General features: G+C 39.6%; 1 protein-coding gene across 1 annotated transcript in view; it reads left to right on the top strand.

Annotated features, from left to right (window-relative positions):
* Fat3 (FAT atypical cadherin 3) overlaps nucleotides 1-24,742 on the top strand; it is a 595,719-nt gene that overhangs the window by 20,959 nt on the left and 550,018 nt on the right. The window contains exon 2 of the mRNA XM_055615501.1: nucleotides 19,085-19,205. The gene's annotated coding sequence lies outside the window, so the exon portion shown is untranslated. The remainder of the gene's footprint in view (nucleotides 1-19,084; nucleotides 19,206-24,742) is intronic.

The raw sequence follows: 24,742 nt of genomic DNA, 5'->3' as shown, positions 1-24,742 counted from the left end.
TATTAAAATGCCCTAAAATAGAAAGCCATACCCATGTGACTACCTACAGCATTCAGGAATCAGGGAGGACGGCAACTCTGGATTCACATCCCAGCCCTTTCCCTGCACAGGCTTATTTGAAGTACTTCTTTCAGCCTCAGTATTTCCTACTCTTCTATAAGATCACCCTTTCCTAGAAGATTTGATTGTCTAATTAAACATATATGTATGTGTATTCACTCACATGAGTATAGTGTCTACAGAGGCCAGAAGAAGGCATCATATCCCATGCTTGCAGTTTTTATCAAGCTGACACAGACTAGAGTCACCTCGGAAAAGACAACCTCAGTTAAAGATTCATGTGTATCATATTGTCCTGACTGGCCTATGGGGATGTCCTGTGTGTAGAGCACATCTTATTCCATAAAGGGCACTAAGAATGGGCCTTCTGAGAGACTAACTCAAAGCCCAGCAGAAATGTTTAGCTGTTTATTAGAAATGCAGTTAATTAGCTACACAGCGCTTCATTTTAATAAGAATGAGCACCATGTGTCTGCACATGGAGCCTGCAGAAGTTTTTGAATTTTAGTAGGTACCAGCCACTTGCAAGGTTTGTTGAAACGGAGATTCTCAGAGCCCCACCCCTTAATCTCTGATGTAAGAAGTTTAGGGTAGAGTTTATGGACTCTATATCCTCAATACCCTTCTTTGCATCAATGCTGCTGCTCAAGGGCCTCCATTTAGACACCACTGGAAGGACTATAGAGGAGACCTTGCATACGTTCTTTGTAAAGGGCCAAAGAGGCTTTCGTGGCCATGCTGTCTTTATGACAATACTTAACTTTGCCTTTGTAGCTTGAAAGCAGATGAATGCATAAATGAAAGCTTATGACTGTGTTTCAATAAAAAAATCTATTGCAGTTCTTGGTCATTGACCTGTCTGGGCAGCAAATTTTGCAACATCTACCTAATAGTGAGAAAACATGAACATTGAGGACAGGGTTTAAAAAGGACAGGACGTAAAAGCAATATGGGTGATGGTGGGGGACTCCGGGGAGCATATTTTCATAGAAAATGGGTAGACAACACTAGGAAAGCCTGTCCCATGTCACATGATAATGATAGATTCTGGAGTAGATGATGCTGAATGAGGCAATTGAATTTGGCAGTTAGAACAGTACTGTTTCCTGAGCAGTGTTGGTGAAAAAAGGAATGTCTGCCAGAGAAAGAGGCCAGACAGAACAAGAGGCAGAAACAGCAAGTTTTGGATATTCTTCTAAGTTTAGCTGTGAAGAAAGGGGTGGGGCCAAACTTAAGGAAAAGGTTGGGTCCAGGAAGGAAAGCATGTATGTTTGTAGAAAAGAGTAGAAAGGATGGGTAGAAACAGAAGCCTGAGTTACAAACATGTTGCCTCCTCAGTAAATGGGGTTCCAGGATAAGTGCAGCCTGTGCTGAAAAGGAGAAACAAAAGATCTGAAGAGGAAAGGGACAGAGTGAGTTGTCTAGGGTCAGGGCTGGGACAGGCTAGGGGATCTGCAGAGGGTTCTCTGTGGACATGAGAACCATGTGATGAAAGGCAGCAAAGCCAGAGCTGGTAGGTATTACTCCATAAGAATGTGAAGAACAGAAGAGGAGGAGGCAAGATAAGGGAGATCTCAGCTAACTATGAAGAAGCAGGGCTGATTGAAGAGACTTGTGGGGCAAGGTAGCGTTCCCATGGAAATGGAGTCTGCATGGGCACGGTGAGCAGAGAAATAGGCAAGAGTCTGCACTGTTACAATGAACACAACATATACAACTGCTGTACCTTCAGGAGGGGCTGTTGGGGAAGTTAGGAGCATGCTTTTTAAAGGAGCTAAGGATTCTGAGCAATCTTTGCATTTCTCAGCCATCATGAAACAAGCAGATGAGGTCCTATAACTACCACCTTAATGTAGTGCCTCTCCACAGACCCCAGAATATGTGGATCCTCTTGTGGGCCCAAAGCCTACTGTTTTATCACAGTGACTGAATTCTGGTCATTACTGTAGATTTTACTCAAAATCTCTCAGGGATGGGGATGAGTTCGGGCTCATTTATTAGAGCATGCATCACGATGTTCTGGGGAATTTTTCCTGAATCCATGCCAATCTAGGAATTGTAGAAAAGAAAGCTAAGGAGTTTCTCAGAATAGCAGGTTGTCAGAAAATGAGGGTGAAGGACAGAACATGATCTGATGTAAGATACCTCTAATGGGACTAGAAAGGGAACAAAGACCAGGGCATTGTCACAGGTTGGTACATTAGAGCTCTCTGCAAAGGTGAAGAACAAGTCTGCAAGGAAGAGGGAGTTAGAGATGTTTGAAGAAGGGTTAGAACTTGTGAAGGATGTTGGGATTTCTTAGTGATTTCAGGGATGTGGTAGTTTTAAAAAATGGTTAAGGCCTTGGTGTAGGCTTCTGAGGTAGCATTGGCTCAGGTGAGTGTGTTGTGTGTAAGGTCAATCTTGAAGCCACTTAGAAGGATATTAAGAGTCAAGTTTGCTCCCGTGTCAGCAGGAAAAACCATGCTTCTGCCTTTCTTAGCCTCACCTCTTCTTTGTGTTTTTCTATGACTCTAATTCTGGCTTGCTCTATGTTCTCCACCCCTGCCTGGTAGGAGGCATTGCATTTGTGACTGTTTAAGTAATTTATACTGTTTTTACACTCTTCCATTTCTCCACGAGGGAGAAACAAAGACAATTTTCAGACAAGTGAGAATATGTCTGCGTTTGAGACTTGACTTCTGTGACCATCATTTCCAATCCAAGGAGAAACATTTTCTAACTGCTTCTATAAAAGGAAGGGAAGGGGTGGGAGGGAGGAAGGGAGAGACCCAGAGAAACAAAGAACTAGAGGACGAGAGAGAGAACACAAAACTCCTCTATGAGAGAACAAGATACCTCTATGAATGAGAGAAAACTAGCTGGCAAGAGAAAGGGAATCCCTTCTAGACAAGAGAATGAAGAGTTCCCCTATGGAAAAGAGAGCAAGCCTCCTCTTTCTATTTAGAAAGAGCCACCTCTATAAAAGAGAGTAAGTCTCCTTCCCTCGGCCACACTGAAGCTGAGCCTGTATTGGTAGCCACTGTGTTCCAGGCATCTTTAAGTGAGCTAGTGCTTAACTTGCAAAATGCTTGGGCTCCCCTCTTTGTCTTACCTCTGACATCAAATTACCTTATAAAAATGAGAAACTCATTTGCATTAAAAACATTTATGGCCTGCCATAGTGGTACACAATCCTAGCCCTCTGAAGGCTGAGGATCTCCAGTTTGAGGTCAGGCTGAGCTACATAGCGAGATCCTGCCTCAAAAGACAACACAAGTCCATGCAGAAAATAACTTTAATAATTTCAATACAAATAGCATTTAAATAGAAATTAAAGGTTTTGAAACAAATGTTTAGGATGTTTCTACCTCTCATATGGTAAATACAAGAAAAGATTAAATCTGTAGCTGAATGCTGTGAAGTTATTGTCTGTAACACGGGGACACACCCCTGTGCAGGCATGCACAGGGTATCTATGTATCCCTAAAACATAGGCAGCATGTGCAAAAACATCTGACAAATATAAATACATATACATATACGTGTGTGTGTGTGTGTGTGTGTGTGTGTGTGTGTGTGTGTGTATTGTAGAGCAAAGAAAGTGATCGATAGAGCTAAGACAAAATACACAGAATGAAAGGATATTTTGGAAATGACCTGAGTCAGCATCTAGTACTTAGAAGGCAATATCAGAAGCCCAAATGACGCAATTAAAAATGTTTTAAACATGGAATAGAAGCTATTATGAAGGGCGTTATTTCCCTGATTTTTTTTCTCATTATGTTTGTCATTTAACTCTTAAAAAAAAAATGAAATTTTTAGGAAAGTGGATAGACCTAGAAACATTCATTCTGGGAGCGAGAGAGCCCAGACCAAGAAATACAAACATTTTATGTTTTCTCTTATGTGTATGTTTAAAATCTAGATATGTGTGTTTCGTTTAGAATGTCCACAGAGGTTACATAGGTAATAAAGGGATGGGGGAGAGGAGATATGCCAAGGAAGGGGAAATAGAGCATAGTGTTATAAAGAGATAAATGGGAGAGTAGAATAGGAGGACTAAATGGAGAGGGTCATTGGATCCTGTCCTTATAGAGGCAGGAATATGGAGAGGGATAACTAACCTTAAAGGCCTCCTGACAAGCCATATGGAAAACTACTTCTAGAAATATATGAACATATGAAAAGAATTTACTGGAGTTATTATATAACAGGGGAGATGACACCACAGCGAGACATTGTATGCTACCAAATAAAATCCCTAATGCCAGAAAGGAGTTTCTTCTTATTTAAGGGTTGGCCAAAGGGATGATCTTCCCAAACAATACAGGATATTGCCAAGGATATTGGTTACCTTCCACAACCTGACACTAAAATCCCATTGTTGATGACACCATATACTTACTTCAGTGAACAAAGAGCAATCAAATTGGTGATCAACTGGAAACATCACTTCCTACCGACCAGCATTATAAATTCTGTGTGCTACCATAGTGATGGGCCTTTAAGATATGCCCACTTGTTCAAAAGTTACACAAATGTTATAGACGTAAACCAACCACATTTTGATTGGATTTAAGGCCTGTTTCAAGAGATGGAGCTCATATCTGACACTAATTTTTAATTAAATTTTTATTTTTTATATTAACTACAGTTTATTCATTTTGTATCCAGGCTGTAGCCCCTCCTTCATTCCCTCCCAATCCCACCCTCCCTCTCTCATCTCCTTCCATGCCCCTTTCTAAGTCCACTGATAATGGAGGTCCTTCTCCCCTTCCATCTGACCCTAGCCTATCAGGTCTCATCAGGACTGGTTGCATTGTCCTCCTCTGTGTCCTGGCAAGGCTGCTCCCCCCCTCAGTGGGAAGTGATCAAAGAGCCAGCCACTGAGTTCATGTCAGAGACAGCCCCTGTTCCTCTTATTAGGGAACCCACTTGGAGACTGAGCTGCCATGGGCTACATCTGTGCAGGCGTTCTAAGTTATCTCCATCCATGGTCCTTGGTTGTAGTATCAGTCTCAGAAAAGACCCCTGTGCCCAAATTTTTTGGTTCTTTTGCTCTCCTTGTGGAGCTCCTGTCCTCTCCAGCTCTCTCTATCTTCCCCTTCTTTCCTAAGATTTCCTGCACCCTGCCCAAAGTTTGGTTATGAGTATTAGCATCTGCTTTGATACTCTGCAGGGTAGAGTCTTTCAGAGGCCACTGTGGTAGGCTCCTGTCCTGTTTCCTATTTTCTGCTTCTTCCAATGTCCATCCTGTTTGCCTTTCTGAGTGAGGATTGACTATCTTACTCAGGGTCCTCTTTCTTGCTTAGCTTCTTTAGGTGTACAGATTTTTGTATGTTTATCCTATATTATATGTCTAATATCCACTTTTAAGTGAGTATATACCGTGTGTGTCTTTCTGCTCCTGGGATACCTCACTCAGGATGATCTTTTCTAGATCCACCATTTGCCTGCAAAATTCTGATTTACCTTTTTTTTTTTTTTTATTGCTGAGCTGAGTAGTATTCCATCTTGTAAATGTACCACAATTTCTGTATCCATTCCTCCATTGAGGGGCATATGGGTTGTTTCCAGGTTCTAACTATAACGAATAAAGCTGCTATGAACATGGTTAAGCAAATGTCCTTGTGTACTTGAGCATATTTTGCATATCTGACACTATTAATAAGGCCAAGATTTTAAGACTACACAGGCTATGGGTCCTAGGGAAAAAAGCTTACTACTATTATTATGCGAAGTAAACAGTAATAAAATGAGTCCTTAGGATATGCTGCTATCTTCCCAGATCAGTGCATGCACTCATCTCTCACTAATAAAGCTTTTTCTTGCAGTAGGTGGTGATTAACATAGAGAACCACCTGGACAACATGAAGAAAATAATAGACTTCAGAACACTCAGCCCTAGATGGGAGAATATAAGAAAAGTTGGGAAGAAGAAAAAGAATACAAAAATATATCGATATATTTTATGAAATTTTCCAGAAAAAGCATTTAAAATTGGAACAGACATTTTATTTTAAGAATTTATTCTTTGAAAATGTCATACATGTTTACAACACGTTTTGATCAACTCTACCTTCTATTATCTCTCCTCTACTTCCTTCCAGGCTCACCACTTCTCTCTCTCTCAATTCTAGTGAAGTTAGTACGGCCCCATCAATAGCTAGGGCTTGGGCCACCTACCCTGGCAGCATGCCTGAGGAAAACTGACCCCTCACCTCCCCACTAATCAATTGCCAATAGCTCCTTAGCTGGTGTCAGAGGGGCTTCTTGAGCTCCTCCCCAGTCCATTTTGTAATCATGGCTACCTTGATCTTATGTAGGTCTTGTGCATTAGGCACAGCTGCTGTGAGCTCCTGCGGGCAACAGTCCTGTTACGTCCAGGAAACAATGTTTCACAGCAGTCCCCTCAGGCTCTTGTAATCTTTCCCTGCTGCTCTTCTGAGATGATTCCTGAGCCTTGGTGAAAGGGTAGCACATAAAGATGTCCCATTTGAAGCTGTGCATGCCATAGTGAATAGCTATTTTTGTTTTTAAATAAGTCACACAAATGCTCAACAGGCATGTAATGTTACAAGAAAAGAAAACTGTTAGAAACTCTACTATGAAAGACCAAACCAAACAAGATACTCATAAGAATGTCAAGAAAGGACAGGCCTTTACACTGTTTTGGTGAAATGTATCTAGTAAAGTTAATATAGTATACAATATGAAAATTGTTCAAAAAATTGAAATTTACATATCTTAGGCTCCATCAATCCCATCACTGGGTTCATATTCAAAGGAATTGTAATTGCAACATTAGAAGAGACACCTAGAAGAAATAGCCTGGGCATTTTAAATGTCCTTCAACTGAAGAGTGGATAAAGACACTGGTACATGTAACAAGGACGAGAGCACTGCTTAGCCTTGTTGAGGGATGGAACAACATGGGTGGAATGGGGCATCATTCTATAAAATAAGGCAGGCTCAGAAAGACAAATATCACATGATCTCATTCATGGAGTCTACAAAGGCTTATCAGAGAGCAGTAGGGACTAGAGTGCTTAGGCAAGGGCAGAGGGAAGGTGGGCTGATCATGAAGACTGTGTTAGCAACAGGCATAATGACTAAGGGCTGGTGATCTTTTGCATAACAGAATAAAGTTAACTGTGATATGACTAATCTCTCAATATAGGTAGAAAAGGGTTTTTAAATATACCAGCTATAAAGAACAACTATAATTTAATGTGATGGATAAGCTAATTACCCAATGTTAGCATTATATAGTGCCTGCATGAATGGAGACATCATGGTTCCCTATACACATGTACAGCTACATGTTAGTATAAAAATAATAGAGACAAACATGGTTGAAATGACTTCAGCATAGCAGCTTCACCTTTTAAAATAAACACCCCTATTTCCCTACTCCTTTCTCTTTTTTTGTCTCTGAATGTTTGATTATTTTTATTTACTTTTTCCCACTGAAATAAAAGGCAATGTGTCATTGATAGTTTTTCTTATTAAGAAGGGCTCAATTTGTATCTTACATTCCCATGTTTAACTTGAAAAATTAGAGAAAGTTAGTTAGAAACGGTATTATCAGTCAGTATTCACGTCAGCACACCCCACAAAGCATTTCCTGTAATGTATAGATGCTGTTGTACTCTGCCTGTTTTCCATCCAATTCAGAATTGTCAAAAGAAAGATGTAGAAATGAAGGTCAACACATCCAGCAGACATGTTATTAGAGTACATGCAGGATGTGCTGAACATACTGTTTTTCTCAGATGCATAAAAGTTTACCCATCTTACCCCAGGTCCTCTTTCTTGTTTATCTTCTTTAGGTGTATATGTTTATCATTCCTTATAGGTCTAGATAAGTGAGTGTATACCATGTGTGTCTTTCTCCTTCTGGGATACCTCACTCAGAATGATCATTGGATGTAGGAGAAAACAAGTAACAAGACAGGAGCCTACCACAGATAGGCCTCTGAAAGACTCTACCTAGCAGTGTATCAAAGTAGATACTGAGACTCATAACCAAACCTTCGGCAGACTGCAGGGAATCATATGAAAGAAGGGGGAGTTAATATGACCTGGAGAGGACAGGAGCTCCAAAAGGACCAAATATATCTGAGCACAGGGGTCTTATATGACTGTTTCTCCAACCAATGATTGTGTATGGATATAACCTAGAACCTCTGCTCGGATGTAGCCCATGATAGCTCAGTATCCAAGTGGGTACCATAGTAAGGGGAACAGGGACTATTTCTAACATGAACTCAATGGTGGGCTCTTTGACCTCCCCACCTCCCAAGGGAGCAGCCCTGCTAGGCCACAGAAGAAGACTTTGAAGCCAGTCCTGAAGAAACCTGATAAAACAGGGTCAGATGAAAGGGGAGGAGGTCCTCCCCTATCAGTGGACTTGGAAAGAGGCAGGGAGGACATGAGGGAGGCAGGGTAGGTTTGGGATGGAATGAGAGAGTGGGATACAGCTGGGATACAAAGTTAATAAAATGTAACTCAAAAAAAAAAAGAAGAAGAAGAAAGTTTATCCATTTACCTCTTGACTAAATTTGAGCAAATTTCATCCATAGAATATCCATCTATGAATATTCTAAGCACTAAAACCAAATTTTGGGAAAGTTGAAAACTCTATCTCAAATAATTTATATTCTTTATGTTATATTATTTATTATTCAAATTATCATTATGAAAAACCATATTATTTAAAAATGAAAAAGAACAACTGATGGGCCAGCAGCTAAATTCTAATGTAAGGTCTCAAATCTTCCTACATTAAAGTGAAATGCCCACATATATGTAAGTGAGGCATGGATTTTGGCATTAAAGCTCTGTTTAGGTAGCAAAATGAATTCCTATAACATAGGCACATTGCCAACATCCAAAGGAAGCCAGGCCTAGTGATCTCTACCTACAGTCCCAGGTACAAACAAGGCCAAGGCAGGGCAATTACAAACTCAAGCCTTGCCTGGACAACTCAGTAAAACTTGGCCTCCCAGCAATAAGTGAACAGAGAGTTGGTAAGTACTCAGGAGCAGAGTGCTTGCCTAGTCCTTGGGAGACCTCAGTTCCATCCTCCATCCTCCGTACTTGGACAAAAAGATCACAATGTCTAAGAAGCATGGTATTTCAGGGCCAAATATAGAGGTTCAAATTTGTTCTTACAGATGAAATGGAAGATCACCTACCTAATTAAGATTAGAACCTTTTTTCTAAAATTTGACTTCTGGGCCTTGCCATGTACTGACTAGTTAGAGCATTTCAGCTGTTTATTGATGTTGTTTTCACGCAAAATTGTAAGGTCATTCTAGAAACAAACCCTATCTCCTTAAGTGGACTTTCTGTAGTCACTGACATGAAATGGTTATCATAGAGAGAACAAAAGTAAGGGGGCGTGTGCTCAGCCCAGTGTCCCACCAACCATCAGCATTCGTCAGTCAGAGCAGAAGTCTCAGGCAGAGAGCCGAAAGCTCTCAATCCAGGCATGTCCGTAATTGCCATCGACCAAGCATTCTGTCACACCTGCATGCTTTCCTGTCATTCCTTCTTTTTTTCCCTGCTGCACTTCATTACATATTGATTGACTTCCTGGTTTTACAAGTTCATAAATCACGTTCTTTTAAGAGGGTTCTTGGCTTTTGTGTGTGCAGATGAGAGCCCTGGGAAAGATTGATACTGGAATCACCGTTTCAGAGTGAGAGCTCATCTCCCCTCCTCCAGTTTCAAATGTATACCAAGGCATCAAAAGAAGTCTGCTTGTGATGAAACGGGTTTTAGGCAGCACGAACACCTTATAAAACCTAGCAGAGCTGGCAGGCAGCAGTCTGAGATATGATTGAAGCTCTTACTTTGCATATATGAGAGTTGGGGGAAATTTACAACTCTAAAGTGGACTTACACTAATTGCACAGTGAGAATCCACTCTTGCAATTAGTTATAGACATCATTACCTGATTGCAAATCTATAATTCTGGAACAAGATGGAGCAGACTCTTCCATCTCGAAGGGCTGCCTTTTATATTGCCTACAGCTAACACTACATGAGGAGATAAAGCTGTGATTTCTTCTACATTTCAATTTTTTTTTTGATATTAGGTATCAATGTTTTATTATTAATTTATCCACTATTCTCTCAAGTACAGGCACTTGAAATTGTTGCTCTGTCCATGAACTTTAAACCATGCAGTTCTTAATGTTTATACATTCAAGTGGTTAAAGAAATGCTGCAAGGCTTCTTGCACTATGTTTCACACCACAGTGTTTTGGTGATGACAGAAACCAGGTATTTGATATTTTAAATTATCATTTATAAGTAAGTCTTAAACATGCATTTTCTCTATTTACAGAAGCAAACTGGTATGTAAACGGCAGACATAGTTTTTTTGTTTGTTTGTTTGTTTGTTTGTTTGTTTTACACATAAACACCCTAGACCAGCTATAGTATTTTATGGAAAGGCAATGTAAGTATACAACGTTAACGCCCAGCATTTTTAAACACAACTTTGTAGGTTGGTATTAGAAACAGAGGACAGTATTTAGACTGTCTTTAATGTAGACTTGGAGATAATTTGGTTATTCCCTTATGAATTAATTTCTCACAGCCAGTTGAGCACATCCAAAGCAAAGCAACAAAACAAAACAAAACAAAACAAAAAACACCACTCTGCCTTTGAGGATGTGTGTAACTGACAGAGCTTGCTGTTCAAGCCCTGCTGAGCCCTCTCCTGTGAAATGTGGTGGACTGGGGGTGGGGCCAGAAGGGAGCAGGCAGAGAAACTCACTGCAGGTGATTAGAAGGGGTCTCAGAACCACTTCCATGTTCCTGTCTGCAGCAACTTCTGTTTTCTCTGTGAGGAAGAGACAAAAGGAGGAGAGAAAGCTTTCTGGAAATGGCTGTCACTTCTTTACAGAGTTTACAAACAAAATTTATAGGCACAAGTGTGTCTTCGGTACCATTTAGTAAAATGACACTCATGCTCAAAATGTTGCTACAGAAAGTCAAATAGGTGTTTTGCTGTGATAAAGACAGCCCAGTTTGTTGCAGATCAATCAAGCCCTGCTATACATGTGGTATTTACTTGAGACAGATTTAGTAAACACACAGTTCCAGACGAATCCCCTTAAACCAGACAAAAATCAAGAACTTCAGTAAAGATAAGTTTTATTACTAGCGAGAAGCCACAGAGATTCTGAGCTGAGCACCAGCAATGGAGAGCCTCACCCACTCCACCCACCCCCCTCTGTCCACAGAGGGCTGTCTGGGCAGGTGAAGGTTCTGAACCTCAAATGAAGGCAGTCCAATGTGCTCAAGACTAAGCTTTTTTTAAAAGCCCTTGTACAGTTCTTATCACAGTAACAGGATGCATCTAATTATTTGCCTTTATTAATTCAGAAGAACTGTTTAGAATATAATGTTTGGACAAAAAGCAGGTGCTTGAAGTGAATTAATAATTGATGGAGATATCAAAATGATATTATCTACTAAGGTTCTGACTATAGATTTCCCATAGTTTTTGTTTGTTTGTTTTTCCTGTCGTAACTTCCTTACTGCTTACTTCTCATGTAATATACCTCCACAATTAAATTTTATTTTAGTATTAATTACAATAAGGATATGATTTCAAAAGGCTAAAACCTGCTGGGGAAAGCTCACAAAGCTTTTGGATGACTCTATTAGATAAATAAAAGCTTACATACTGCATTTCAAGTGAATAGTGAGAGGGGAAGAAAAGACCTCACTAATGTGACCTGCATTATTTGGTTGGGAAGAAAAAGTGTGGAAGAAGCAGATGAGATAAGACATAATTTACTTTTATCTACTGTTAAATTATCCATGATCTTGAAAGGCTCTACAAACTGAGCATACATTTTAAGTGCCGTTTGATGGGTTGTTTTTAACTTAAAAAAAATCTTCATTACTATTGAGCTTTAATATGCTTTAAGATACATAAAAAACTCACAGAAAGGAACTGTTGACTGCTCTTAGAAATGTTTAAGTTATCTGGGTTTCTGTGTCACCTCACTGTCGCCAGTTACCTCTCCATGAACTAATAACCAGTAGAAGGTCTTGAGATGATCAAAAAACAGTATGGGACTCAGAAGCCATTTAGCTGGATACAGCTTCTAGAGACTCCCAGAAAATGAAAATGGCACTCCAATTAAAGTGACAAAGTAGCAAGTGGCTGGAGAGAGAATACAGGGAATTGATTTGACAACTATTCTTAAAGTGTTCCTTTTGCACAATCTTTAGAATTGGAAGTATTTTCTACCAAGGTGCCAATCTGCCTAAGGACAGGCAGATTCAGAACCACATGGACCCAAGTCATTGAGCTTCAATAGCCAGAAGACTGTCGAAGAATCTATGACCTACTGGGCCAAATCTACCCATCTTATTGCTTAGAAAGGGAATGGCTGCAAAGCTGCCACCTGGGACTTGAACTATGAGTTTGTTCCAAAATTTTCTTGATTAACTGAATGTTGAGGTAACATTGATGACAACTTTCTGCTAAATCAAGTCAGCCAAGAATGTACAAGAATGCTCCTGGCTACAAGAATCCCTGGAAGCCTGTGTTCTATCATTTTTTTTTCTCCCTTCTCATCACCTCCCTCTCCCTCCCTTCCCTTCTGTTTTTCTACCCTCTCCTCCTCTCTTCTCCTCTCCTGTCTTCTCTTCATGTGCCCTGTGGTTCCATCACCCATAAAGAAGACTTTAACAGTTACTTGCTAGTGTGAATATTACTTTTAACTCATGATCCCCAAACATGGCTCACCAACAAAATCATAATAGCCCTTAAAGACCATTTTCGTGGTTGTACTTTCTTAGGCCACCTAACTCGGCAAAGAAAATGAAAATACTTGCAGGTAAACCTTCCTTTACCAGAATTAAGATGACTTCTTTCTGAGCCATGGCTGACAGTATATCTGAGAAGTATTATTAGCCAGCTTCCTTCCTTATCTTACAGATTTTGGGAACAGAGAAGTACCTCGCAATCACAATCTTAATTCCCCAAGAGGGTCTGAATTATCAGTCTAGGACTATGAATCTAGCCTGAGTACTTCTTGTTCCCTCTTAAGGACTGCACTTTCCTTCTGCCAGTAGCTTTTGCACAAATCAAGCAGTAACAGCAGATAGACTACTCTCTTTCATATCCACTTGGCAGCCACAGCTTGCTTATCTTCCCTTTGGGGACTCATAGGGTTCTAGACAGCACCTTTGTATGGTCAGCCAGGCTTCCTGCTGAAAGGTTGAAGCTGTTTCTTTCATCTTTCCAACACTGAATGGAGCTAGGCACTACCATTCAATAAAGACAGAGCAAAGAAAGTTATATGCCCTTCTTCCCTCTGGGGTGGATTCTCTATTCCTCCCTCTTTAAAATGCATTTTAAAATTGGCTCCTCCTCATTATGTGGGACCAGTCCAGCAGATATTTCTACTGTTTTGCATATTTAAATATATCTGTAAAACGCTTAACTTCACAGGTTATCAGCTTTGCTTTTTGTTCTTTTAAAATATTATTAAATTAAAATATAATTTCACTGTTTTCCCCCTTCTGCTTCCTTCCTCCAACCCCTTCCTTTGCTTTTTCTCAAACTCATAGCTCCTATTCTTTTAATTTTGTTGTTGTAGTTGTATGTTTGTGCCTGTGCATTCCTAAATATATAAATACAACCTAACCTGTTCAGTCCATACCTGCACAGACATCATAGATAGATAGATAGATAGATAGATAGATATAGATATAGATATAGATATAGATATAGATATAGATATAGATATACACACATACATACACACATATACATAATATAAAAAATTTCAGGACTGAAGGTATTTTACTTATTCCTGAATTTTTGTTCTGAATGTATTCTCTGGAGCTTGAGGCCTGGTGTTTTCATTTGCTAGGAGCACCTAGGACATATTTATTGACTCCTTGGAAAGGAAACCAACTGAGCAGCTTAGGGGCCATTATTCAGTGCTGGGATTTACAGAGAGCACTTCCTCACAGATATTCGGGTTTCTTTCCGTGGGAAATAAAGCCTTTCTAAGTCAAAACTGTAGCTGGGATTTAGCCATGATTTTTCTCCAGTACAATTTTTCTAGCACTAAGTTTTAAGGAAGCCAGCTGCCTTGTGAGGAATTTGTTTATTGAACTGTCCAAGGTGAACTATTCAGGTTGAGAACGGATTTGCTGTCTTATATAATCTTCAGTTTGGAAGGGACCTAGGCAGGCTACTACTCGGGAAAAATTGAGAGTGTTTCAATATTGATAGATTCTGAACTGAAATTGTACTATTATAGATTCCTGGATTATAACACTGAAACTAATTCAGAGCAGCTACCAACAATCCTTCAAGTCTTTAAGGCAGAATTATCTTATCATTATAAAAAAAGACATCATGAAGCATGAACTCTAAAACATATCAGCAGTGTCCAAGGCTGTGGGGCAGGGGACTCCACGTTCTGGTGGGTGCCAGATGGACAGCACCAATCATGTCCTGAAGATGGAAGGAAGCCTCTCCTTTTCTCTGTCATCTATTGAAACCTCACAGTCTCTTCTGCACTAAAGGCTGGAGTCTCCACACATCCAAACACACACAATGCAGTGCATCCTTAAAAAGGCTGAGTCTCTGAGAAAACTTGCAGCAGGATCCTTGATCTTGAGTGAGTAATATTTCATACACAAGACCATCAGAATAAAAAGTTGTATAAAAGTCATGGTTAAAGCCCTTGAAAGACAAAGTGTGGAAAAAACAGAACTTTAAAAGAATTTGACACCCTGCTAGGTAGCAGTATTGGCCCTGCTTTCTTGGTCTTTTGACTAAGAATGTTGCTATGGACTAAAATTTTTAAGCGTCAGTAGGGTAAATTGCAGACTGAGGCTGGGTACCCCCAATCCAGAGGCTCACAGAACATGGACTTTAGGACAGCATACCCTACTGAAACTACAAGAGCTGACCCTCACCCTAGAGTTGGCAGAAAGATTGGTAGCTAGAAACCTCACTGGCAGCTAGCATAAGGATCTCTGCCCCACACCACCACCTAGCTAGCAGCGATGATCCAGATTTTAATTATACTTGCATAATTTTGATTTCAAGGTTATAAACAACTACTTAATTATTCAGATAACTATTAATTTTAAGACTTTAAATACACACCTCCTTACAAAGATCTTCTGGGCAAATATAATATCATTTTTTGACCTTGTGTGTACAAGGCCATCTGTAAGTGGGAACATGATTATGTAGGCAGAAGACAAGCCCAGGAGTCACTACTTACTCTTTGAGATGGGGTCTCTCATCACCTTAAAGTTGCCAAGAATGTTGCTGGCTAGCCAGTGTTTTACCATAATCTTTCTGTCTCTGTCTCCCCAGCATTGGTATTGTAGTAATATTCCTCTGTGCCTGGCTTTTAACATGAGTATGTGGTCAAACCCAGGTCCTCATGCTGACAAGGCAGACACTTTCTTAATTAACCTAACTCTTTAGCTTCAAATTTTCATCATTCAGTCCCTGCTCCCCATTTCTGCCTCTGCCATATAGAACAGAACCACACACACACACACACACACACACACACACACACACACCACACACACACACACTGTAGGCAACTGGAAAAAAAAAACTGTGAGAAGGAGAGGCTGTCATTTTCAGGGAAGAACACACCTACTGGCTGTCCAGTGCCAAATGGTCAGCCCTAACAATATACATATGCGTAATGCCATACGAACTGAACAGGTTATGTTTAGAAATGTATATGTAGGTACATATGCATATACATATATCTGTGCAAAAATAATTAATAAAAAAGAGGCAATGAATCTGAAAGAGAGTGGAGCTGAGTATATAAGGGGCTTGGAGGGAGAGAAAGGAGGGGGAAATGTAATTATAATCTCAAAAGTGTATTGAATAAATGAATGAATGATGGAATAAGAAGTGGATGGGATTTTGACATTGTTATCAGTAAAAATAAGCTACTTTGAAGATCCTACTGCCTGGGATAGAATCTTACTACGTCATACCCCAGCTGCTTTGGGGTTGGGAACTGTATAACCTTATTGTGCTCAGTGTCCTTCTCTGTAAAAATATGGTAAGAATGCTCTCTACTTTATAGGGTCTCATCACTAGGAACAGGTCTGGCACATGGTGAATAAAAACATGTGCCAGGAAATATACACAAATGAGCCTGTTACAGATAAAAAAAAAAAAAAAGTGAAAGAAGGTCTCATTACCACTAAAATTTCAAACTCCCACTAACTAGAGGCATAACATTTCCTGTGACAGACATGACCAGAGTGGGTGAAACCAGATGGACAGTCCATTATGTGAATCCTTGACATGAGGAGGTGATAGCTATCCTGTTATAACAGAGTGGGTTACACAATCATTTACTTTCAAGTAAACTAGAGAGCTAAAATCTGATCCAAATGCCTTTGAATTGAGCACATCTCCCTTTTTAAAAGTACAGAATACTGGTTGGAGATAGCACTAAACTGGTTGAGTGCTTACCTAGTATATATTAGAATAAACCTAGTATTCCTACTGCCCAGGAAACCCTGAATTCTATCCTCAATACAGCGTTAAACAAGCATGGTGCCTCATACCAGAAGTTGCAGAATGAAGTGAAAACAGGACATAAGGCTCTTGGTTTCTCTCAGAGATCACATTTTCAATGTTTGGTGCTTATAGGCAGTGTCTTTCTTTCTTTTCTTTCTTGGTGTTTGCTTTTAATTTTTTTGTAATTTATTTTTATTTTATTTTTTTATAATTTATTCACTTTATATTCCAATTGTAGCCCCCTCCCTCATCTGCTCCCAGTCCCACCCCCTTCCCCTTCCTGCCTGTCCCTCTCTCCTAGTCTTCAGTAAGGAGACCTCCCCTACTATTTGACCCCAGCCTATCAAATATCACTAGGACTGCCTGCATCCTCTTCCTCTATGGCCTGGGGGAAGTGATCACAGAGCAGTCAACAGAGTACATGTCAGAGAAAACCCCTGCTCCCCTTACTAAGGTACCCAAATAGAGACTGAACTGCATATAGGTTATATATGAGCAAGGGACCTAGGTCCTCTCCTTGCATGGTCTTTGGTTGGTATATCAGTCTCTGCAGGCACCCCTGGGCCCCAAATTTTTGGCTTTGATGGTCTCCTTGTAGAGTTGCTGTCCCCTCAGGGTCCTTCTGCCCGCCCCAACTCTTCCATAAAATTCTCTGAGCCAAAGTATGGCTGAGTCTCAGTATCTGCTTTGATCCCCTGCTAGGCGGAATCTTTCAGAGGACATTTATTGTAGGCTCCCATACTGTTCACTCTCTTCAATTGCTTCTGATGTCTATTATATTCTATTTGTTCTTCTCATTGAGAATTAAGCATCTTCCCTAGGGTCTTCCTTATTATTTAGCTTCTTTAGACCTGTGGATTTTAGTATGGTTATCCTGAGTTATATGGCTAATATCCACTGATGAGTGAGTATAAACCATTTGTGTCTTTTTGGTTCTGGGTTACCTCACTCAGGATGCTCTTTTCTAATTTCATCCATTTGCCTGCAAATTTCATGATTTCCTTGTTTTTAACAGCTGAGTAGTATTCTATTGTGTAAATGTACCACATTTCTGTATCCATTCTTTAGTTGAGGGACATCTAGGTTGTTTCCAGATTCTGGGCATTATGAATAAAGGTGGTATGAAAATAGTTGAGCAAATGTTCTCATTTGTATGGTGGAGTGTCTTTTGAAAATATGCCCAGGAATGTAAAAGCTGGGTCATGAGGTATAGCTATTTCCAATTTTCTGACAAAGTCCCAGACTGATTTCCAAAATAGTTGTACAAGTTTGCACTCCCACCAGCAATGGAGGAGTGTTACCCTTTCTCTATATCCTTGCCAGCATGTGCTATCACTTGAGTTTTTTACCTTAGCCATTCTGATAGGTGTAAAATGGAATCTCAGAGTTGTTTTGATGTGCATTTCCCTGATGACTAATGATGCTGACCATTTCTATAAGCATTTTTCCATCATTTGATATTATTCTGCTGAGAATTCTCTGTATCCTATTTTAAAAAATTGAGTTGTTGGTATCTAATTTCTTGAGTTCTTTATGTATTTTGTATGCATTTTTTATGCAATATATTTATAGTCTCTATATATTTTGTCTGTCTGTAAGATGTATGGTTGGTGAAGATCTTTTCCCAGTCTGTAGGATGTCATTGTGTTCTGCTGACAGTGTCCTTTGCCTTACAGAAGAACAGAAGCTTTTCAGTCTCATGAGGTCCCATTTATTGACGTTGATCTTAGAGCCTGAGCTATTGGTGTTTTGTTCAGAAGTTGTCTGCCATGCCAATGAATTCAAGGCTCTTCCCCACTTTTTCTTGTAAAGAATTTAGTGTGTTCTGGTTTTATGTTGAGGTCTTCGATCCACCTGGACTTTAGTTTTGTACAGGGTGATAAATATGGACCAACTTGCATTTTTCTAAATGTAGACATCCAGTTAGACCATCAACATTTGTTGAAGATGCTATCTTTTTTCCATTGTATGATTTTGGCTTCTTAGTCAAAAATCAATTGTCTATAGGTGTCTATAGGTTTGTTTCTGGGTATTGGATTCAATTCCACTGATCCATCAGTCGGTTTCTATGTCAATAATATACTGTTTTTGTTACTGTTGCTTTATAGTACAGTTTGTGATCAGGGATAGAAATACCTCCAGAAGATCTTTTATTTATGAAATGACATTTCTGGTTTCCTTGAAGACTCAGTTTGTTATGTGATGTTTTGTTGCAACCTGTGCATGGGATGCTTTGCTGTCTTGTCCCTGATTTCAGTGGGATTGATTTAAATTTCTCTCTGTTTAGTTTGATATTGGCTATTAGCTTGCTGTATGCCTTTGCTATGTTTAGGTAAGTTCCTTGTATCTGCGATCTCTCCAAGACTTTAAACATGAAATGGGATGAATGGGTGTTGGATTTTGTTAAATGTTTTTTGTTTGTTTGTTTTGTTTTGCATCTAAGGAGATGATCATGTGGTGTTTTTTTCTTTCAGTTTCTTTATAGGGTGGATTACACTGATGGATTTACATATATTGAACCACCCCTACATGCCTGGGATGAAGCCTACTTGGTCGTGATGGATGATATCTTTGATGTGTTCTTGCATTCGGTTTGTGAGTATTTTATTGAGTATTTTTTTGTGTCAATATTTGTAATGGAAATTGGTATAAAATTCTCTTTCTTTGTTGGATCTTTGTTTGGTTTAGGAATCAGGGTGACTGTGGCTTCCTAGAATGAGTTTGGTAATGTTCCTTCAGTTTTTATTTTGTGGAATAGTTTGAATAGTACTGGTATTAGCTCTTCTTTGAAAGTCTGGTAGAATTCTGCACTGAAAACATCTGGCCATGGCTTTTTGTGGTAGAGAGATTTTGATGACTGCTTCTATTTCCTTAGGGGATTATAGGACTATTTAATTTGTTTACATTATCTTGATTCAGCTTTGGTAAGTGGAATCTATCAAGAAACTTGTCCATTTCATTTAGATTTTCAAATTTTTGAAATAAGACTTTTGAAATAAGGCTTTTGAAATAAGTCCTAATGATTCTTCGGATTTCTTCTGTGTCTGCTGTGCTTTTTCCCTTTTCATTTCTGATTTTGTTGATTTGCATAGTGCCTCTCTGCTTTTTAGGTATTTTGCCTAAGGGCTTGTCTATCTTGTTGATTTCCTCAAAAAGCAGCTCTTGGTTTCATTGATTCTTTAAATTCTTCTCTTTCTAATTTATTGATTTCAACCCTAAGTTTGATTATTTCCAGCCTTCTACCCCTTTTGGATGTATATGCTTTTTTTTTTTTCCCTTGCAACTTCAGGTGTGCCATTAAGTTGCTTGTATGAGATGTCTGCAAATTTTTATGAAGGAACGTAGTGCTGTGAACTTTTCTCTTAGCACTGTGTTCATTGTGTTCCATAATTTTGGATATGTTGTGCCTTCATTTTCATTGAATTTAAGGAAGTCTTTAATTTCTTTCTTTCTTTCTTCTCTGACCCAGGTGTTGTTGAGTGGAGGGTTATTCTATTTCCCTGCATGTGTAGGCTTTACTATTTCTGTTGCTGTTGAGGTCCAGCTTTTGTCCATGATGGTCTGATAGGATACAAGGGATTATTTCAATTTTCTTCTATCTGTTAAGGCTTGCTTCGCGACTGACTTTATGGTCTCATTTGGAGAATGTTCCATGAGGTATATCTTTTGTGTTTGGGTAAAAGGTTCTGTAAGTTTTTGTTAGATCTGTTTTATTTTTGACATCTGTTAGTATCATCATTTCTCTGTTTAGTTTCTGTTTCGTTGACCTGTCCTTTGGTGAGACTGTGGAAATCTCCCACTAATAATGTGTGGGGATTGATTTGTGCTTTAAAATTTATTAAAGTTTCTTTTACAAATGTGGGCGTCCTTGTATTTGTGGCATAGATGTTTAGAATTAAGATGACATCTTGGTGAAATTTTCCTTTGATGGGTATGAACTGTCTTTCATCTCTTTTGATTAATTTTGGTTGAAAGTCTATTTTATTAGATATTAGAATGGCTACTCCAGCTTGTTTCGTAGGTACATTTGCTTGAAAAACCTTTTTCCAGTCCTTTACTTTCAGGTAATGTATATCTTTGTGACTGAGGTGTGTTTCTTGTATGCAGCAGTATGATGGGACCTGTTTATGTGTCCATTCTGTTAGTCTGTGTCATTTTATCAGAGATTTAAGTATCCAAAAAATTGATATCTCCAGTATTGAAAGATACTAATTACCAGTGAGTATTAGTTCTTTTTATTTTGATGGTTTTGTGGTAGTGTGTTTGTGCACTTGTCTACTTCTGGTTTTGCTGTAGTAAAGTTATTTATATCCTGGGTTTTTTTTTTTTTTTTGGGGGGGGGAAGGGTAGGTAACTTCCATGAGTGGGAATTTTTCTTCTAGTATCTTCTGTAGAGCTGGGTTTACACAGATATTGTTTAAATTTGGTTTTGTTGTAGAATATCTTTTTTTTTCTCCATCTATGATGATTGAAAATTTTGCTGAGTAGTATAGCCTGGACTGGCATCTGTGGTCTCGTAGGATTTTCAAGAAGTCTGCCTAGGCCATTCCGAGTTTTATGGTCTCTGCTGAGAACTCAGGTGTGATTCTGATAGGTTTGCCATTATATGTTCCTTGGCCTTTTCTCCCTACAGCTTTTATTACTTTTTCTTTGTTCTGTACATTTGGTGTTTTGCTTACTATGTGGTAGGAGAGTTTTCTGTTCTGGTCTAATCTATTCTGTGTTCTATAGGCCTCTTGCATGTTCATAGGCATCTCTCTCTCTTAAGATTGGGGACATTTTCTTCTATGATTTTGTTGAAAATATTTTCTGGTCCTTGGAGCCTGAAATCTCTCTTTCTTCTATTCCTATTATTCTTAGGTTTTGTCTTTTCATGGTGTCCTTGATTTTGTGGATGGTTTATGTCAGGAAACTTTTGGATTTAATATTTTCTTTGACAGATACATAAATTTCTCCCACTGTGTCCTCTATACATGAGATTCTTTCCTCTATCTCTTGCATTCTGTTAGTAATGCCTAACTCTGTAGGTCCTGTTTTCTTCCCTAAATTCTCCCTCTCCAAGATTTCTTTAGTCTGTGCTTTCTTTAATGTTTCTGTTTCCAGCTTCAGCTCTTGAACCATTTTGTTGATTTCCTTCAGCGGTTTGTTTGTATTTTCCTGCCTTTCATTAAACTATTTGTTCAATTTCTTCACCTGTTTGCTTGTACTTTCCTGTATTTATTATAGTGGTTTATTTATTTACTCTCTAAATCCCTCAATCTGTTTGACTGTATTTTCCTGTATTTCTTTACAGATTTTATTCATTTCCTCCATTATCATCTTCATGAGCACAGCTTTAAGGTCATTTTCTTGTGTTTCAGTTGTATTAGGGTATCCAGGGCTGCTTGCCTTGGGATAACTGGGTTCCAGGGTTGCCATATTGTTCTGGCTTTTGTGGATTGTGTTTTTATGCTGTCCTTTAGGCATCTGGTTGTCTCTGGCTTTGGCTGTTAGATTCGGTTGTCTACTGGAATTATTGGGGCTGAGGGAAGCAGCCTGGGCGAGAAGCTGGATTTTCCTACAGGAGCCCTTCTCACATTGGTGGGAATGATCTTGGCCTGGCTGGTAGATTCCAGGGACGTGTTCTCCTCAGATGTGTGATCCTGGGAACCAAATGGATTCTTTGGGAGCTCTAAATCCTTCTTTTGCCAAGGGGAGTCCTGGAATCAGCTGTCCCACCACTGGTTTTCTTGCCTCAAGGTTAGTGAGCTCAGGCGCTGTGCTCAGACACTATACTTTCTGCATGCAGCCCTTTTAGAGAATATGTGAGCTCAGAGGTCCTGCTGTTCTCTTTAGGGAGTCAGTTTGAGCCTGGGAGCAGCTTCTGCTGTTACTTCTGTGGAGCCTGAGTAACAGGAGACCCAAGGATAGGGCTACGCAACCTAGGTACCAGAAGGTATTCAGGGAATGCTGGAAATGGGTAGCTGGGTTTGGAGCTGGCAGCTGTAGGTACCTGGAAGGTGTCTTCTCCACAGGACAGTGAGAGTGGGTGCCTGAGATGGGAGTGAGAGACATAGGTACCTGAAGATGTCCACGGGATGGTGTTGAGTGGGCACCTGAGTTTTGGAGTCTCACCTCTGGTATTGGAAGGCATACACAGACGGTGGGACAGAGTATGTAGCCTAGGGCTGCAGCTGTGTGGGGCAGAAGCCTGGAAACTTTTCCCAGGATTAGCTGGGTGACCTGAAGTTAGACCCTTGAGTTTCCCTGTTGGCTCTCCTCTCACCTAAGAAACACAGATGTTGGGGTTATGGGGTCCACAGTAGGGCCGGACCATCACTCTGCTCTCATTGCTGAGCTACTGTTCATATACTGTGCACAACCAGCACTGCCATCTTGGATCTGGCAGTGTGTTTCTAAGTGAATAATATTCTATTAGTCTAGATTTAAACAAGGACTATATGGATACAGATGGAGATGAATAGTACTTATAAAGCACTATAGCCACAAGATAGATATAGATATAGACATGTTCTTCAGTGGAATAGAAAAGTAGTGCTGGGGACCAAGCACTTCCTGTGCAAGCCTGAGGATTAGTGTTCAGATTCCCAAAACCTGTGTAAGATTCTAGGCAAGATGACCCACCTGAAATTCCAGTGTTCAGAGATGACACCCACTGAACATGCTAGCTAGCTTTGGGCTTAATTCTATAAAAAAAAATAAAAAAGGTAACAAAAGACTGATAATGAGTCCTGAAGTTAAGCTCGGGACTGCATACACATGCACACACGTGTGAGCATTAGCTTGCAATTCTAATTTCTATCTGTACCTGCCTGTACATATATACTGCAAATATTTCTCCAAATGAGATTTGTGACATGATAAGCTCACACACAGACAGAAAGACAGACAGACACACACACACACACACACACACACACACACACTTCTTAGGAACCAGAAATAAGCTTTCCCAATTAAACTTTGTGTGAGAATAGCTATAGTGAGCTAACAGAGAAATGCATGAAACCTTCATGTGTTCTTTTCCACCTGTGCCTTGGGTTGTCTGCCTCTGCTCCACTCCCTGGAAAAAATAAAATAAAATCAGAGATCTTGGTTTTAATGGCTGCTAGCAATTTCATCTCAGGTCTTGTTATAAAGTTTACATTGAAAGCTTTATAGTGGTACCAAGTTCAGGCTAAATTTGAAAGTAGCTGTGGGAGAGATGGCTTTAACATTTCCCTGGGGAAGTGGACTGGAAAATTGCTGGAGAGTGAGCTGTAGGGAACAACCATGAATTGGCCTCTTGGGCTGGACGTAATTACCTAATGGATTCTCCATCTCTCAAAATTTTAGGAAGGAAAAAAAATTACCTTAAAAATAACAGCAAAAATGTGAAACCCACAACCTTTTCCATTTCTCTCCAGAACTATAAAGCCCTGTCTTCCTGTGGGGCCTTTGAAGAATGAGTGTCCACTGTGTAGAGACCAGCAAGGGGCAAACATGTGAAAGAAATTGGTGTGGCATATGATTGAAAACTCACAAATTACATAGTTCTACTTTTCCAATAAATCTTCAATGAATGTGGTGATCTAGTTCCTCTCAAGATATTTTTTCTTTAGGGTAAAGAATATATACACAGTGTATGCTTGTGTTAGGGTGAAAGGGCAACTTGCAATTGTGAGGTTTCTCCTTCTACCATGTAAGTCCCAGGGACTGAATTCAGGTTGTCAGGCTTAGCAGAAAGTGCCTTTACCTACTGAGCCATTTCACTAGTGTAGGAACTTTAATGAACAATATGACTTAATTCTGACTATGTTATTTTTCCAGAGACTCTGGAAACAATTTTAGAGTGGCTCTGGCTCTTTGTGTACAGCACTTTCTGACCAAAGGGTCCCCCTCTGCAACCAGTTTTACCACATACCCACAACAGTATCCTCTCTCTTTCTTGGAATTTTCTTGGGTCCAGGAACATTAGTCCTCGCTCTCCCACTGACACCAGGTACATCACAATACATTTTCTGTTTTAATGTGATTTGTTATTATTACCCAGAATGCCCTGGGGATGACAAAGCATCCTGTTGTTCTCTTATTATATTTTCATTATTAACTCTGGGAATACATATGCTCCAGTATGGGAGGATTCCCAATAT

Source organism: Psammomys obesus, unplaced genomic scaffold (assembly GCF_907164565.1).
Source record: "Psammomys obesus unplaced genomic scaffold, mPsaObe1.curated_primary_1811, whole genome shotgun sequence".
Taxonomy (NCBI): Eukaryota; Metazoa; Chordata; class Mammalia; order Rodentia; family Muridae; genus Psammomys; species Psammomys obesus.
The sequence above is the reverse complement of the archived record's forward strand: the minus strand, read 5'-3'. Positions and strand labels throughout refer to the sequence as shown.